Source organism: Ochotona princeps, chromosome 5 (genome assembly GCF_030435755.1).
Source record: "Ochotona princeps isolate mOchPri1 chromosome 5, mOchPri1.hap1, whole genome shotgun sequence".
Classification (NCBI taxonomy): domain Eukaryota; kingdom Metazoa; phylum Chordata; class Mammalia; order Lagomorpha; family Ochotonidae; genus Ochotona; species Ochotona princeps.
In genome coordinates this window covers 52,418,024-52,435,285 of record NC_080836.1, presented here as the reverse complement: position 1 = coordinate 52,435,285, position 17,262 = coordinate 52,418,024, and the positions used below count along the sequence as shown (strand labels likewise).

Here is a 17,262-nt window from a genome sequence, read left to right as displayed (position 1 = left end):
GGATTTGGTCCATGTTACTTGTGTCCTATTTTCCAGGTCAGTTTACAAGCCAGATAGAGACATTCTTTCATAGACTTAAGGATGCAAAGTCACAGTCTTTATGGATAAAATCATCTGCTTAATCACAGCTCAGGTAGGCAGCAGGCTGAGCACCTCCAACATTGCTTTACTAACATCTCCTGACACCAGAAACACCCTGGTGCCTGAGCTGGTGCAGCAGCAAGGCAGAGAAGTCTACATTTCCCTCACAGCTTGGCCTGTTGTGGCTACTATAAAAGCATACCAATTACATAAAGAAGAACCATGGCAAGAAGCCTTCCTTAACACTAAGTGCCTCTTACTGAGAATTACAAAGCTCAGTTGCGTTTCTAGGAAAAGCCTACTGATTGCATCCAAGGGTTGGCTGTAGCCCCAGGCGAGATGGAGTTTTCTGAACCGTACTGTCACCCTGACCTCATTTGCCCATGACAGTGACTGTTACTACTCTTTGCTCCTAGCTTAGGCCCTGCCTTAGTTTCCCAACGCAGCACTCCAGGCAGACAAGAATGTTAACTTGAAGTTAATTTAAAAAGGGAATCTCTCCCTAAGTCTTTGAGAAATTATCTTCTCAACTTCCCTCACACATGGATGGTGAGGGCCTAGAAGAATGCTTGGCAGAACAGGCAAACCAGGTATAATCTCATATCAGAATTTATTGTTGAGGTGAGTGGAGTAGATAACAAAAGGAGAGACTATTCATTACAGTTGACCGTTCGTGGTGAAAAAAGTGACCTTCATTTTTGTCATAGCTGAAGCACCATCCTGCATACTAGTGTTCTATTGCTCACTCTTGACAACCAAAACCACCTTCCTCCTAAGGCTCTGGGTCATATCTCAAGTAGGAGAAGAGGACATCGAAAGTTGAGGGCCTGGGGAATGATCCCCCTTTGCAATCACCCAAGAATGCCCCTGCACTAAACCCAGTTGGAAGGCCACAATACAGAACTCAGAGACCCCAGTGTCTTCCAAGATTATTTAAATGTTTTAGAGAATCCAAACAATAAAAAATGAAAAATCCAGGGACGTTCCTAGGATGAATACATGCTAACCAAGCAGAACACTAGACCCAGTCTCCTCTTGGCTCCTCGCTCCAGCCATTTCCCCGCTCCACAAAAATAAAATAAATTAGAAATTAAACCTTAAGGCTTAGCATTAAAGATGCCATTTAGAGGGCCAGCGTTGTGGCACAGCACGTTGGGCTGCTACTTACCACACAACCATCCCATTCAAACACAGTCTGCACCCTTTGGATACAGCTCCTGGAAAAAAAAGTAGAAAATGGCCTGAATGCTTAGGCCCCTGTAACTAAGTGCAATAAGCAGACGGAGTTCCTGGACTCTGGCCAGTACAGCCACTTGGACAGTAAACCAGTGATGGAAGAACGCTCCCTCTTTCTCTCTGTGACACAGTCATTCAAATTAAGCAAACCTAGATGCTGCTTAGGAAGCCCACATATTGTATCAGAGTACCTGGGCTCTGGATCCACCTAATTTTTTTCTTTTTCTTTTTTTAAAATAAGATTTATTTATTTTGCTTGAAAGTCAGAATTACAGAAAGAGAGAAAGAAAGACCTCTTCCATCCACTGGTATACTCCTGACATGGCTGTGATGGCCAGAGCTGGGCCAGACTGAAGCCAGGAGCCAGGAGCTTCTTCTGGGGCTCCCACGCATGTGCAGGGTTTCAAGGCTTTGAGCTGTCCTCTATTGCTTTCCCAGACCACAAGCAGTGAGCTGGATGGGAAGTAGAGCATCTGGGAGAGAAACTGGCACCCATGTGGGATACCGGCACTACAAGAGGAAGATTGGCCTGTTCGCTACCCCGTCGACCCCCCACCCCCACTCTTGATTCCAGCTTCCTACGATCATACCCCATGGGAGGCAGATGGTGATGGTTAAATCCATGGGTCCCTGCCAACCACGGTGGAATCCTGGTTTGAGTTCCAGGATTCCAGCTTTAGCCTGGTCCAGGCCTGGGTCATCATTGAAGGCCTTTGGGAGCAACCCAGAGAACAGGGAATTCTTTCTCCCTCTCCTGCCTGTATCTCAAATTTACAAAAAGCAGAGAAAATAAAAAGAAAAAAAAAAACCCATCCTCTCAACCCATCTGGAATCCTGCAACGGGGTCTAATCCATGTGGTAGTGCCCAGGGGGAAGCTGTTTGCATCGGAGCACTGACTTGTCTCAGCTGTGTGAGCTCAAACATCAGGGGAGCAATACTTCTATGATTAGTTCTGCTGATCACATTACGGTTTCAAGTAGCCCTTTTGGAAAGGATTTTATAGTTTCATATATGTTCTGACTCAAAAAAAATTGCAATTGATGTTTATGCAGCTAGAGAAAATCTATATTAATTTGGATTTGGATGTATTTCCTTCTTGCTTTTATTGATTCATCTCTTCTTACCAGTCTATTTCGTTATATTAGTTTACAGAACCCAGAGTTCATTCTTGATAGTCATTAATATCACTCTTATAAGCACTGTAGCTAAAAACTAGCCAATTTTTTTCTAGTTCACATTCTAGCAATAGCACCATGTCTACTGATGTATGAACTAATTAAAAATACAAAGTAATTTATCCACCTCATTAGAGGTATAAGGGTCCCCTCCAAAGACTGAAAATGCACATTAGGAAAAAAGCTATGCACGAATTTCAAAAGTCTTCAGTCCCAAAATAAAAATGTTATTAAAATGATTTTCATTTATTTGAAGAGCAAAGAGAGCAGGAGAGGACAAAAGAGGCAGGGACAGGGATAACAGGAGCGAGCATGTGGGCTCTACCCAAACGCCTTCTATAGCTGAGGTTGGATCAAACCAAATGAGCAGCCGGGAGCTCCATCTGAGCCTGCCACATGGGAGATGTGAACCCAAGTGCTTAACCATCACCTGCTGCCTCCTCAGCATCCATGTGCAGGAAGCTGGAATCAGAAGAGCCAGCACTGGAATGCAGGTGCTCCAACAAAGGGTGCTGCTCCACCCCCAGCCGCAGCTTGATTGGCAAGCCAAACATCAGCCACTGCAGTTACCTTTTAATTGTATTCTCCATGAACTTTGAAATTCTCACCTACACTTCCAGTAATATTTTACTTATATTTACTACTGATCAAATTTGATAATGTGTATTATTTTCAATGTTTTCTAACAACTCAATCCAGAAGAAAACACTCAGCTCTATCAATATATGAAACAAATGTCAGGGGTATGTGCATTTTTGGTTGCATAAAAGTATTATAGATTTTAGTAAAAGTATTATAGTATTTTAGGAATTTTCCACTGTAAGATAAACTTCTGTGGTAAGGTGTAGTGTAAATACGAGTTCAAAGGGAAATACAAACAATACAGCTTCCTGATGTCATAAAAGAAGTTCAGAAAGTCAGATTGTCATTGTTTGTGAAGGATATGATTTATATGTACAAAACCACCAGATGTCTACCCTCTCAGACCACCATGGAATGAAACTGGAAATCAGCAATTCAAAATGCCCCAGGAAATACAGAAACTCTTGGAGGCTGAACAATATGCTATTAAACGAACAATGGATCAGAGAAGAAATTAAAGATGAGATCAAAAAATTTATGGAAACCAATGAAAACTCTGACACAACATTCCAAAATTTGTGGAACACTGCCAAAGCAGTGCTACGGGGTAAACTCATCGCAATTGGAGCTCATGTCAAGGCCCAAGAGAGGCGCCAAATACAGGAACTAAACACACACCTCCAGGAACTGGAAAAACAACAGCAGAAGAGCCCCACACACAATAGGAAACAAGAAATCATCAAAACAAGGGAGGAAATTAATCAGATAGAAATAAAAAAAAAAGGATACACAAAATCAATGAATCAAAAAGCTGGTTTTTTTGAGAAGATAAACAAGATAGACACCCCGCTGGCCCGACTGACAAAGAAAAAAAACAAGAGAAGGCAAGAATTAACAGCATCAAAGATGAAAAAGGCAACATAACAACAGACACCTCAACCATTAAGGACATAATTAGAAATTACTACAAAGCACTGTACTCCAACAAATCAGAAGACCATCAAGAAATGGAAAAGTTCTTAGACTTCTACCACCTGCCAAAACTTAGCCCAGAGGCAACAAACGACCTGAACAAACCCATAACTGAAGCAGAGATTGAATCAGTGATTAAAGACCTCCCAACAAAGAAAAGCCCAGGCCCAGACGGCTTCACTACAGAATTCTACAAAACATTCCGAACAGAACTAACCCCAATCCTCTACAAACTCTTCAAAACAATAGAAAAAGAAGCAACCCTTCCAAACTCATTCTATGAAGCCAACATTACCTTAATCCCAAAACCAGACAGAGAACTAACAGAGAAGGAAAACTACAGACCGATCTCCCTAATGAACATTGATGCTAAGATTCTCAACAAAATCCTAGCCAACAGAATTCAAAAACACATCAGACAGATCATTCATCCAGATCAAGTAGGATTCATCCCTGGAATGCAGGGATGGTTCAACATTCGGAAATCCATAAATGTGACACACCACATCCAAAAACTGAAAAACAAGAATCACATGTTAGTATTAATAGATGCAGAAAAAGCTTTCGACAAAATCCAACACCACTTCCTACTAAAAACCCTAACCAAGGTAGGCATAGATGGAAAAATCCACAACATAATTAAAGCCATATATGAAAAACCCAACGCCAGCATCATACTGAATGGAGAAAAGCTGGAACCCTTCCCACTGAGATCTGGAACAAGACAGGGATGTCCACTTTCTCCACTACTATTCAACATAGTCCTAGAGGTACTCGCTGAGGCCATAAGACAAGAAAAAGAAATCAGAGGAATCCAAATGGGAAATGAAGAAGTCAAGCTCTCACTATACGCAGATGATATGATTCTTTATGTAGAAGAGCCAAGAGACTCAATACAGAGACTGCTAGAACTTGTACGAGAGTTTGGTAGAGTGGCAGGGTACAAAATTAATGAGCAAAAATCAATAGCCATAGTGTATGCGAACAGCCCCAAGATGGAAAAAGATCTAACCAGCAAGATACCATTCAATATAACAGAGAAAAGTATGAAATATCTGGGAATAAATCTAACCAAAAATGTAAGAGACCTATTTGAAGAAAACTACAAACTACTTAAAAAAGAAATTGAACAAGACCTCAAAAGATGGAGTAACATCCCATGCTCCTGGATAGGTAAAATCAATATCATTAAAATGTCTATACTGCCAAAAGCAATATATACATTCAACGCAATCCCAATCAAATTGCCCAAAACATTCTTCATGGAACTGGAAACAATGATCCAAAGGTTCATCTGGAAACACAAAAAACCACGGATAGCTAGAACCATCCTGAAGAACAGGAAGTTAGCAGGGGGAATCACAGTTCCGGACCTCTGGACATACTATGGGGCAGTGGTTATCAAAACAGCCTGGTACTGGCACAAGGATAGAGAGGAAGATCAATGGAGCAGAATAGAAACACCAGAAGGGAACCCACACAGATACAGCCAAATAATCTTTGACAAAAAGACAAACGACAATCCAGGCAAATGGGAAGGTCTGTTCAATAAATGCTGTTGGGACAACTGGTTCATAGCCTGCAGAAACAAAAAAATAGATCCACATCTCTCACCATACACTAAGATCAGATCGAAATGGATAACAGATCTAAACCTACATCCAGAAACCTTCAAACTTTTGGAAGAAAATGTTGGAAACACACTGGAACACTTAGGGGTAGGCCCTCACTTTCTAAAAAAAGACTCCAAAAGCAGTAGAAATCGAGACCAAAATAAACAATTGGGACCTCATCAAACTAAGAAGCTTCTATACAGCTAGAGAAACAATCAACAAAGTAAAAAGGCAACCCACAGAACGGGAGAAGATCTTCGCGCACGACATAGGTGATAGAGGGCTAATCTCCAGAATATACAAAGAGCTACAAAACAACCAAAATGTCAAAACAAACAAGCCACTCAAGAAATGGGCACGGGAAATGGGCAAACACTTCACAAAGGAACAAACCCAAATGGCAAATAAACATATGAAAAAATGCTCAAGTTCCCTGGCAATAAGGGAAATCCAAATTAAAACATCAATGAGGTACCACCTAACGCCAGTAAGACTGGCCCACATGAATAAAAGCACCAACAACACTTGTTGGCGAGGTTGCAGGGAAAAGGGATCCCTACTCCACTGCTGGTGGGGCTGCAGGCTGGTACAGCCTCTATGGAAATCAGCATGGAGAATATTCAAACAACTCAAAATCAACATACCGTGTGATCCAGCATTAGCACTCCTAGGAATATATCCAGAACAATTGTTTTATGAGACACCAACATACACTCCTATTTTCATAGCAGCACAATCAGTAATTGCAAAAACATGGAAGCAGCCAAAATGCCCATCAACAGAGGATTGGATAAGAAAGCTATGGTTCATCTACTCCATGGAATACTACTCAGCTATTAAAAAAAACAAAATGCAGTTCTTTGTGGCCAAATGGGCCAAACTGGAAACCATAATGCTAAGGGAAATGAGCCAATCCCAAAAGGTTAAATACCACATGTTTGCCTTAATTTAAGATGAAATGATGTTATGTATAACATGTTATGTTTTGAATGTTATATGTTGTGTATAAACTAAAATTGAAATGTCAATGAGGTGGTCACAGAAGGTGGCTAGGAACTTGCATTTACTTTTAACATATTGGTTACTCATTACTATGTCAATTAATTCCATAATGATGTAAATTTTTGCTGATGGTATGTTGGAGCTTTCGATTGACTGGGATGATACTCTGCTGGCTCTGTCTTCAGACCAGAAAGGGTATACCTAAGAAGCCATTGAACTTGACTGGACAATAAGATGCTGGACTCTATGTTTGGTATACGCTTGCAATGGGGGAATCTCAACTGAACTTGAGCTGTGGTTATGCAACAAGGTGGAGGAATCCACCATGGTGGGAGGGTTTGGGGAGGGGTGGGGAGAACCCAAGTACCTATGAAACTGTGTCACATAATACAATGTAATTAATGAATTAAAAATAATAAATAATTTTAAAAAACCACCAGATGTCACCAAAACTCTTAACTATTAAACAAATTCAACAAAACTGCAGGATATAAAATCAACATATAAAAAGTCAGTATCAGTGTTCTACACCAATAGTGACATATTTGCACAAGAATCCGAAAGCAATCCCACTTCAAATAGCCACACACACATGTGAATATACACACACGTGAATATATACACATGTGAATACATCCAACACAAGAAGTACAATTCAGATTTCACACAATCCCTGCAAAAATACCAAAGACATTTTTTTACAGAGCTGTAACAAAAAGAAGAAAGAAAGGAGGGAAGGGAGGAATAAGATATGGAACTACAAAATACGCTGAATAGTTAAGAACAAATCATGAATAAATAAAAAGAACAAAAGCAGGAAGCATTACACTACACGATTTTATATGTAAGAGCTGCAGCAGGGTCTGGCATCGTAGGTGAGCTGTTGCCTATGATATTGGTATTCCGTTTCAGTGCGTCAGTTTGAGATCTGTTGCCCTTGCTTCTGATACAGCTCCCTGCTAATGCATCTGAGAAAGCAGCATATGATGGCCCAAGTGCATGGGTCCTGCCATCGATGAGACAGACTAGGACAGAGTTCCAAGTTCCTGGTTTGGACCTGGCCCGCACCTGGATGAGACCATTTGGAAAGTAAGCTAGCCGGGTAAAGATCCATCTCTCTTCCTCTGTCCTTCCTCTCCATCTAGTTACCGTTCAAATAATCTCTTTTTAAAATAGGTCTCAATAATTAAAACACCATTGGTGTCAGTACAAAGGCAGGCATACAGAGACATGAAGCAAACCAGACACCCTAGGAGTAACCCCATAAATCTGCAGTCAACTGATCTTCTCAAAGAACATGCATTGGAAGGAGTTGTTTCAGTTAACAGTGCTAGGGAATTTAGATAAATACTTGAGGAGAATAAAACTAGACCTCTATCTCTATGTTCAAAAGTGACCTTGCGATAGATCAAAGATTTAAAAATAAGGCCTGAAACTTTGAGCTTACAAGAAGAAAACACATGGTACAGTTTAGCATATCATGGCATGGCAGGCTAAACTGCTGCCTGCAATGCCTGTTACTGCCTGCAATGCCTGTTACTGCCTGCAATGCCTGTTACTGCCTGCAATGCCTGTTACTGCCTGCAATGCCTGCATCCCATAAGATAGAGGTTCGTTTCCCAGCTGCTCCACTTCCAACCCAGCTCCCTGCTAATGATCTGGGAAAGCATCAGAAAACAGTTCAAGTCCTTAGACCTCTGTATCCATCTGGGAGACCGAGAAGTTCCTGGCTCCTCTTCCTGGCTATTGATCAGCTCAGCCCTGGCCACTGTGGCCATTTGGGGAGTGAACCAGCAGAAGAAACATTTCTCTCCTTCATTGTGTGACTCTGCCTTTCAAATAAAAATAAAATTTAAAAACACATGGGAGGGCCTGGCGCCGTGGTCTGTCAGCTAAAGTCCTCACCTTGCACATGCCAGGATCCCATATGGGCACTGATTCTAAACCCGGCAGCTCCACTTCCCATCCAGCTCCCTGCTTGTGGCCTGGGAAAGCAGTCGAGGATGGCCCAAAGCCTTGGAACTCTGCACCCACTTGGGAGACCTGGAGGAAGTTCCTGGCTCCTGGCTTCAGATAGGTGCAGCACTGGCCTTTGCAGTCGGTCACTTGGGGAGTGAATCACCAGACGGAAGATGTTCCTCTCTGTCTCTCCTCCTCTCTGTATATCTGACTTTTCAATAAAAATAAAATAAATCTTCTAAAAACACATGGGAAATGCTCAGGACACTGGCACGAACAGGAGTATTTTAGATCAAATCCCACATCCACAGGAAAACAAAAGCAAAAGCAAATTGGATGTCATCAAATCAAACAGGTTCTGCAAAGCGAGGAAATTGCTGACAGAGGAAGAGACAACCAACAGACTGGGAGAAAATGCGTGCAAGGTATACATTTGACAGAGATTAATATGCGGAATACATAAGAAACTTCAACAGCCAAGAATAAATCTGCAATAATCCAACCTTTTAAAAATGGACAAGAGATAATAAATGCTGGCATAGATGTGGAGAAGAGGAAATTCTGCATCTCGTTGGTGATAGTGTAGACTAGTAAAGCCACTGGGGTAAACAGTAGAAAGATTCTCCAAAAATCTAAAAATAAAACTACTATAAGATCCAGCAATCCCACTACTATGTATGTACCCAAGGAAAATTAAATCTGTAGAGACACCTGTAGTTCCACGTTTATGGTAGTACTGTGTACAACAGCCAAGGAATGAAAACAACTTTAAGTGTCCAGCAATGGATGAATAAATTTTAAAACACGAAGAATGCTATTCTGACACTTAAAAAGACAAATCTTGTTATTTGCAATAGCATGGAGGGAACTGAAAGTCGTTAGGTTAAATGAGGTAAGCCAGGCACAGAAAGACAAATAGACTCGCACTCTCACGCCTGTGTAGACTCTAAAAAAGCTGATCTTACAGACGTTAAGCAGTGGAATGGTGGTTACAGAGGCTCATGGGGGGAAGGAAACGCTTGATGGGCACTTGCTAAGACTTACAGTTAGGTAGCAATAAGCAGCTCTGAGGGAGAGCTTCATACACATTTATGTAGTTTTTGATGCATTTATGTAGTTAAGATGCATGCCCATGTGGACCACAGATTAGGGCGGGGAGAGTCAAGGAATGTGGGAAAGCAGAGAAGACACTGATTTCCAATCTTCTTTTTTCTTCCTGTATCTGGAGAAAGTGAGTTGAGAAGGGAAAACGATGTTTTTTCAAAGATCTATTTATTTAAAAAGACAGAGGTACGGGCGGGGGGGGGGGAAGAAGAGATAGTTTCAGTCCAATGGTTCACTCCCCAAATGCCCACAACAGGCCAGGAGGCTGCGATTCGATCTAGGTCAGATCTCCCACATGGGTGCAGGGGCCCAAACACTTTCCCAGGCTCCTTAGCAGGGAGCTGGTTTGGAAGTAAAACAGTTGGGACATAAACCAGTGCTCTGATGTGGGATGTTAGAAATGCAAGCATGCTTCATTTAGTGCATTGTGAAGCTGGCTCCTAAATGTTTGCCATAAAAAAATTTTTCGAAATCCATGCGCAGGTGGAAATTTCAAAAATTTCACAGAGACCTGTGTTGTGATGCAGCTGCTAAAGCTGTTGCCTGCAACACCAGCATTTCACAAGGGCACAAGTTCTTAGCCACTCCAGTTGATTCAGCTCCCTGCGGGAAAAGCAGTGGCAGATGGTCCAAATGTTTGGGCCACCGCTCTCCATGGGGGGTACGCAATGACCTTCTTGGTTCCTGGCTCCTGTCTGTCCAGCTTTGGCCATGGTGGTCATCTGGAGAGTGGAGAAGCAGGTAAGAGATGACATCCTCTTTCTGTAGCTTTGATTTTCAAGTACTTGAATGAGTCTTGAAAAATATCATGGAAAAGACATATTAGAAGAAACTCATACTTGGGTTTCATTTCACCAAAAGAAGTTAATTTGTTCATTTCATGCTTCCACGAATTTTTCGGGTACCCTGATACATGTGTGTATTTGCAGCAAAAATATTTTCAGAGGCAGAAGGAATTTTCAAAATTCCTATTCCCCCCCATGTCCCACAATCTGTTTCTTTTGAGCAAAGAAACAGTTTCTGTGAGTTAAGGGACACATAATCTGTCTGCACCCACATTCCTTTTCCTGTTGCTATGTAATAATCTTGGTGATTTCCACTAAGGAAAGAGGATCACTTATACATGCATTTAGCATTTACTGAGAATTTCTCCTGGACTTATCTGTTCCCATCAGCTGGATAAATAATCATGCTATATTATTGAGGCATGGAAACAGACTGTGGAGTGCACAGGTGGAGTGCAAGAGAAAACTAACAGTATTTTAGGATGCAAATGGTCTGAAAGTGAATCTGGAAGTTTGGGAAAGGCACTGAAGCATTCTGGCTCTTAGCAATCGCTTTATTTAACTTGTAACACCAAACATTTCTGAGAGTCATTATCTAGCAAATGAGAAGGACAGCAGAAATGTAATAATCAAATGGTCAAATGACATTTATCAGAATTCAAAACTCCAACCTAAACTTAAAGATGGTCTTTGAACTCACATTCCCAATCTTAGAGGAGAGGGAAAAACAATTTAGCTGTGTAGTGAAAGTTGGCAGCAATTAGACTAAATAACTTCCAACGTCCCTTCCAATAATAGGTTTGTATCAGGTTACAAGGCCAGCACAGAATTGAATTAAGAGGATTCAGTTCCATGATGTAGCTGTTTCATAGATCAGTCTTCCCCCACAACGTGGATGTAATGAGCGGCCTCACCCACCCCTGCTGTGGAAGGGACAGCTTTTACAGCCCCTCCAGGCAGCGGTAAGGGGAGGAGGAAGGAGGCTGAGCAGGTCTTTCACCTGCCTTCCAGCTTCACTCCTCACCAGTACCTCTAGCAGAGGGCAGGCCGGGATCAGGAGAGGAGAGCAAGCAGGATTGTATGAGTTCCCTGACAGGCAGAGCTCAGGGGGCACAGTAATGTGAGCATGGCCAGGAAGGTGCAAGCTGAAACTGTGCGGAGCCATCTCAGTCAGCAATGGAGAACCAATGATTGTTCTATGATCTCCGAACATTTGTCAAAACATTAAAACTGTCCCTTGTAAATGCTTGAAGAAAGGAAGAAAACAGTAAAAGTATTAGCTGGGGTACTGTAAGACATTACTGATGTTGAGAACTGGAGTATCTCTTCGCTTAAATGTAATGACAGTGGCCAGTGCTCACCATCTTCTCACAGCAGAATTTACCAGAGAAAACAAGCACGCTCCTTACGGCTTGACTGCCACACACAGCAACTTCCAACATGTGATTGTATGTGCCAAATGCAACTTCTGACAACCCCTCCTCCTCAATTTTATGGAAAGTTTCTCTTTACAGAAAAAGGCACAGGATTTTATGAAGGCAAAATCTACAGAATAGAGGTGTTTGGTAAATAGTCTTTAATCTTTTCAAAGAGTCACCGTTAATCCAATGTTCTACACTTTCAAAGTTAGGTGGATAAATAGCTTCTTCTTCAACATTTCTTATTAACAACAATTAAAGCTGACAGCCTAATATAACCATAAGCTGAAGCTGGTGAAGATGAAACAATAGGGCTTTATGAGCATTTTAGTCTGTCACAGGACTAAGTGTGAAAAGGACTGGGAGGTATACCGCAGAAATCCTGACTCAGGGAGACAAGATTGAAGAGACACGAGCTGTACTTAGTCTAAATAATAGAATGGGGGAGATTCAAAATCCCACGCAGCGGGCTGGCACTGTGCCCACTGCCTGAGCTGCCCACTGCCTGAGCTGCCCGCTGGAGTCCCAGCTATTCTACTTCCCATGCATTTCCCTGCTTCATGCACTTGGAAATGCAGTGAAGGATGCTGCAAATACCTGGCACTCTGCAGCCACATAAGGAGATCCAGAAGAAGCTCCTGGCTCCTGACTTTGGACCATCCCAGCTGCAGCTGTTGTGGCCACCTGGGGAGTGAACCAGCAGGTGGCAGATCTCTATGTCTCCCATCTGTCGATAACTCTACTTTTCAAATAAATAAATTAGTTTTTTATTTTATTTTATTTTTAAAGAATTCCACCAATGTGTTGTTAGACCTGTACGAAGGCCAGAGATGTGTGCAGAGTTAAATATCAGGATGAAACGATGCTACGGAACAGGCTTCTGGCCTTGTGTTCAGATGCTTGCATCCTACAGCGGAGCATCTGGGTTTAATTCCTAGATCAGCTCCTGGCTGCAGCTTCCTGAGTCCATGCTCCTCGTTGATTCCTTTCAATGACAGTTCTGGTTTTCTAACTCAAGTGTGCATCACTGTTCACTCAACAGACCACCATAGGCAATTAGCTATGGATCAACCTAAGGAGTTCATTCCAACTGCACATCTCAAAAAAGCAGGTGCAAACGTCACACGGCTGTAGGAAACTGCTCAGGTCTTTAACACAGAACTTGGTTTCCCTGAGTAATCAAAAGACCTGAGGAAACTACCTCCTGCTAAGAGCAGATCAATTCCCCAAGAAAGCCTTGTTGCTTTAATATCGGGAATAAAGTCTTAATTTTGAAGTCACAATTTTTATGTGACTGCTCACATAGAAAAAAACAATTTCCTTTCATTTGAGGCAGTTTGATTATGTAAAATTCCTTTCACAAGACGGATCTTTCACGATCCTCTGCAGCCTGCTTGTATTTTTGTGGAAGTTGTTCTATACTTCTCATGTTGGAGCAATCATCCTCCAGGCCAAATAATTATTCTTTCTTCCTAAACAACACATCATTCATACCCTTTAGCTGTACTCACCAAAAATATCTTATTCTTTGCCTGGGAGATTGTTTCTAGTTAATTACCATGTTAGAAATCTAAAATTTCCAGTAACATTGACTTCTAGTGACAACCTAGGAAGCCATCAGTCAGCATTTTGTAGGTAACACAACTTTACAATTTTTAAATCTTTTCTCTACCACAATTCTTCCCGTGGCTATTATCAGATCTAAATACACCTTGCTTCTCAATAATGTGTTAAAATTAGGTGGGCCACTAGCAGGTTTTGTTCATTATCAGACATGAAGTTGTGAGACCAGCACCAATAAAGCTAAAAATAAGGACTTCAAAACAACCGTTGATTCAGTTGCAAATTCTAGTGAGTGGACAAACTCGTTTTTCTTCATTGCATTTAATTCAATTCCTATCTGTCGTTTCTTGATGATTTGTGCACATGTGATCCCTCCAGTGCTGGGTAAGAGACCTCCACCTCATTCATCATGATCTCCCTGAGCCTGAGAACAGGTCTGACACACACCAGGTCCTCAAATACATGTTAGACTCTGTTCGTTGACTGTTAGCCTCAGCCAGTTTAGCATCTGATAGTCGGTCAAGGCACAGTCCACGCTCTGTCAGAGACGGCGAAGAACAGCACTTTCCCCTTCAGAACACTTTCTGCTGCTTTACTTTCACCAACAGTACTGAGCAGCCTATCGCTAGGCAGAATCACATTTAGCTTGTAACAAACTGCAATATTCTAACATTCTTCTACATGGCTCAAACATCTCCCATCATCACCAGCATCACATGACATCACCATGTCATCACATTATCAACACACAGGATCCTGACAGGCTCATGTGCTCGTTTTCATTCTGTTTCCATATACCCAGCCTATTTGTTCTCAATTAGTCTTGAATTTCTTGTTTAGCAAGGCTACCCATGGAAGGAGTTCAGGAACCGCCACCCCAGGATGTGTCACTGTAGTATATTAATTTATTTATATTATATAGGTAGGGCTAGACTTTCTGAATTCCCTCAAGTTCCCTCAAGCCAGATCCTCCAATCAGGCTTGATTTTCATCATTCCTGGAAATTGGCGTTCATCAAGACTTCATCATACCCAGCTGACCTTGTACCAGCCACCCTCGGTGCTCCTAAGGGTATGTCTACGTACTCATCCATCTGAGCCTTCACTCTGGGGCAACTGCCTTCCCTCCTTGACCATTTCAGCAAATGGGACAGCGACTCCTGTCCCTTCCTTGCTCATAGTTCTTATGAGAATCTTTGCTCTTAATATCCCCCACACATAAACCATCTGCTGCAAACCCAAAACCCCTCCTTGCAGCCAATGTAATTCTCAACAATTTCTGGAAAGGTTCATCTATTTTTCTGAAAAAAAAAATCATCTTTTAAAATACAGACTCTGACTTATAACTTTAACAAGGCATATCTGCCAAGTTCAGTAGAAATATGCTTCAATACAATAAACTGCTAAATATAAAAATGAAAATAGACACGAGACAGCTGAATAGTATCCTATAGCCATTTTAAGGTGGATAGAAGCCGGCTGTATATATAAACTAAAATTGAAATGTCAATGAAGTAGTCACAGGATGTGGTTAAGAACTTGCATTTTCTAACATATCAGTCACTCAATACCATGTCAATTAACTCCATAATGTTGTAAAATGTTTTCAATGTTATGTTATGGCTTTTAATTGGTCGAGACGATTTTCTGCCAGCTCTGCTTTTAGACCAGAGATGGTCTCCCAAAGAAACTGTTGAATTTATCTGGACAATAAGGTGCTGGACTCCATGCATGGTACATGCTTGCAATAAAAGAAGCATGAATGGATTTGAACTGTAATGCTGCAATAAGGTGGAGTAATTAACCATGGAGGCAGGGTACGTGGAGGGATTGGGGAAACCTCAGAGCCTATGAAACAATGTCATAAAATGAAATGAAATAAAAAATAAAATATAGACTCTGAAAAAAATTAAATAAAATTTTAAAAGTACAGGCTTTGGAAATTTCTTGCAAAGTTGGACTAGAGCACCAAAGGGAGGGGTTCCCAAGGTTAAACCCAGTTGGGTTTGTCTAGCAACCCCCCACAAATCCTCAAGTCATCTGAATGCAACACAACCTCTGGTGCGACCCCGAGCTAATGTGCTCTCTTGCAGCACACACTCATTCCAGGTGGCATTCAAGGCTCCCCGGAGTCCCAGGAAACCACGACTCCCTGTCTTCCAGCAACCTTACCAACCTGCTGGACCTGGCAGGGCTTTTCCCCTATGCTGACCCAGACACCTGAGGCTGACTAAAGGGCTGGATGCTGTTCCTATCGAACTTATTTAAAGTTTGCTCAAGCAAGCTTACCTAGTTCAACATACAAAGCTGTGAAACTTCAGAATTTGCTAGAGAAGCCTCCAGTTCCGCAGGTCTCCACCCCTGGTTGCCAGGTGTTCATGGGGAGTCCATCTTCACGGGCGCTCTGCTTCAGAGCCTGTGAACTACAAGGATGAAAGGACAATTCCTCAGTCTACTTCAACGCAATGGTTTGCCGGAGCAAGCCAACTGATTCATGAATCAGAACCATAACAGATTCTGAGAATTCCCACCAGCAATGTCATCAAGATGGTACAAACAGAAAAAAGGAAGAGAGGCAAACAATTGAACTAGCTACAGCTCAGTGCATCAGCCAGTCAACTGGTGACAGCTTAGGCCACTAGCTACAGTCTCCTGCTACCACCCAGAGCTCAACGACTGTAAGCTGTTTCGATCTGGTCGGAACAGCACTGCTGCTCAGGTGAAACCATGGTCTCCGCAGAGCTTGAGAACAATAAGCATGATTTGTATGTCATGTATCAAGGTCCGTTTACTCAAATCGTGCAAATTTTTGTTTTCTCACAAAAATAGTGCATTTATCTTCCAACAAAAGCTTCCATCCTTAGTTTTGAGCCCCCTAGTGTTAGCCGTTAGGAATGAAAGCTTTCTGTTTCTGACTACTGTAGCTGTTAAATGTTTCTTAAACTCCCCAAAAAAGTCTGGGAAAACGGGGCCTACCACAAGATGTAGTGACTTTTGAATATTTTAAATGTTCCTGAGATATGAGGGTACTTTCAAAATTTTGTTGAAATGAGACTAAAACACGATTCTTTTATTACCAAAAATTTCAAAGCATGCATTTTTTATAATCTGTTTTTCTATTTTCAATAATTTTTGAAGACCTTGCATATGCATAAATATCTAATCATTTTGTGCCACAATACATTTTTTAAAGTTTAATATTTTACTGCTTATTTTTTTGTTCTTTTTATTTATTTGAATATCAGCGAAAGAGACAGAGAGAGATCTTCCACCCCCCTTATCCAGCCCCCAAAGTCCTGCAATAGCTGGTGCTGGACCAGGAATAGCCGGGAGCCTGGAGCTCCATCTGGATCTCCCACGAGGCTCTCAGGGACCCAAGAGCTTTAGCCATCTTCCGCTGCCTTCCCAGGGTGGGCAAGTAGCAGGAAGCTGCAATCGAGAGCAGAGTGGGACTCGAACCCAGGCACTGCCATAGGGCACGTGGACAAGCTAAGCAGCATCTTAACGCCTTCATCATTGCCCACTACATAAATTTATCTTTTTATTTTTTTCAGAAATTTATTTTTAATCCCAGTTTTCACAACTTTTTAAAAGTACTCTCATATAGAGGTCTGACATAAAAGCTAAAATTTGTACATATTTCAACCAGGGAAATTCTCTTCAAATCCCGCCCCTAGTTGCATCTTTATTTGCGATCTGCTGCTCTGTCAGAGGCTCTCAGCTCTGCACATTAAGGTTATCCAGGGAGCTTCTAGTGGCCCCACAAGGCACT

General features: G+C 41.8%; 1 protein-coding gene across 1 annotated transcript in view; it reads right to left on the bottom strand.

The window, feature by feature from the left end:
- The window catches only part of RAPGEF4 (Rap guanine nucleotide exchange factor 4), a 339,309-nt gene extending 323,404 nt beyond the window's left edge, over positions 1-15,905 (bottom strand). Inside the window, exon 1 of the mRNA XM_058664642.1 lies at positions 15,780-15,905. The gene's annotated coding sequence lies outside the window, so the exon portion shown is untranslated. The remainder of the gene's footprint in view (positions 1-15,779) is intronic.
- Positions 15,906-17,262: the final 1,357 nt, after the last annotated feature.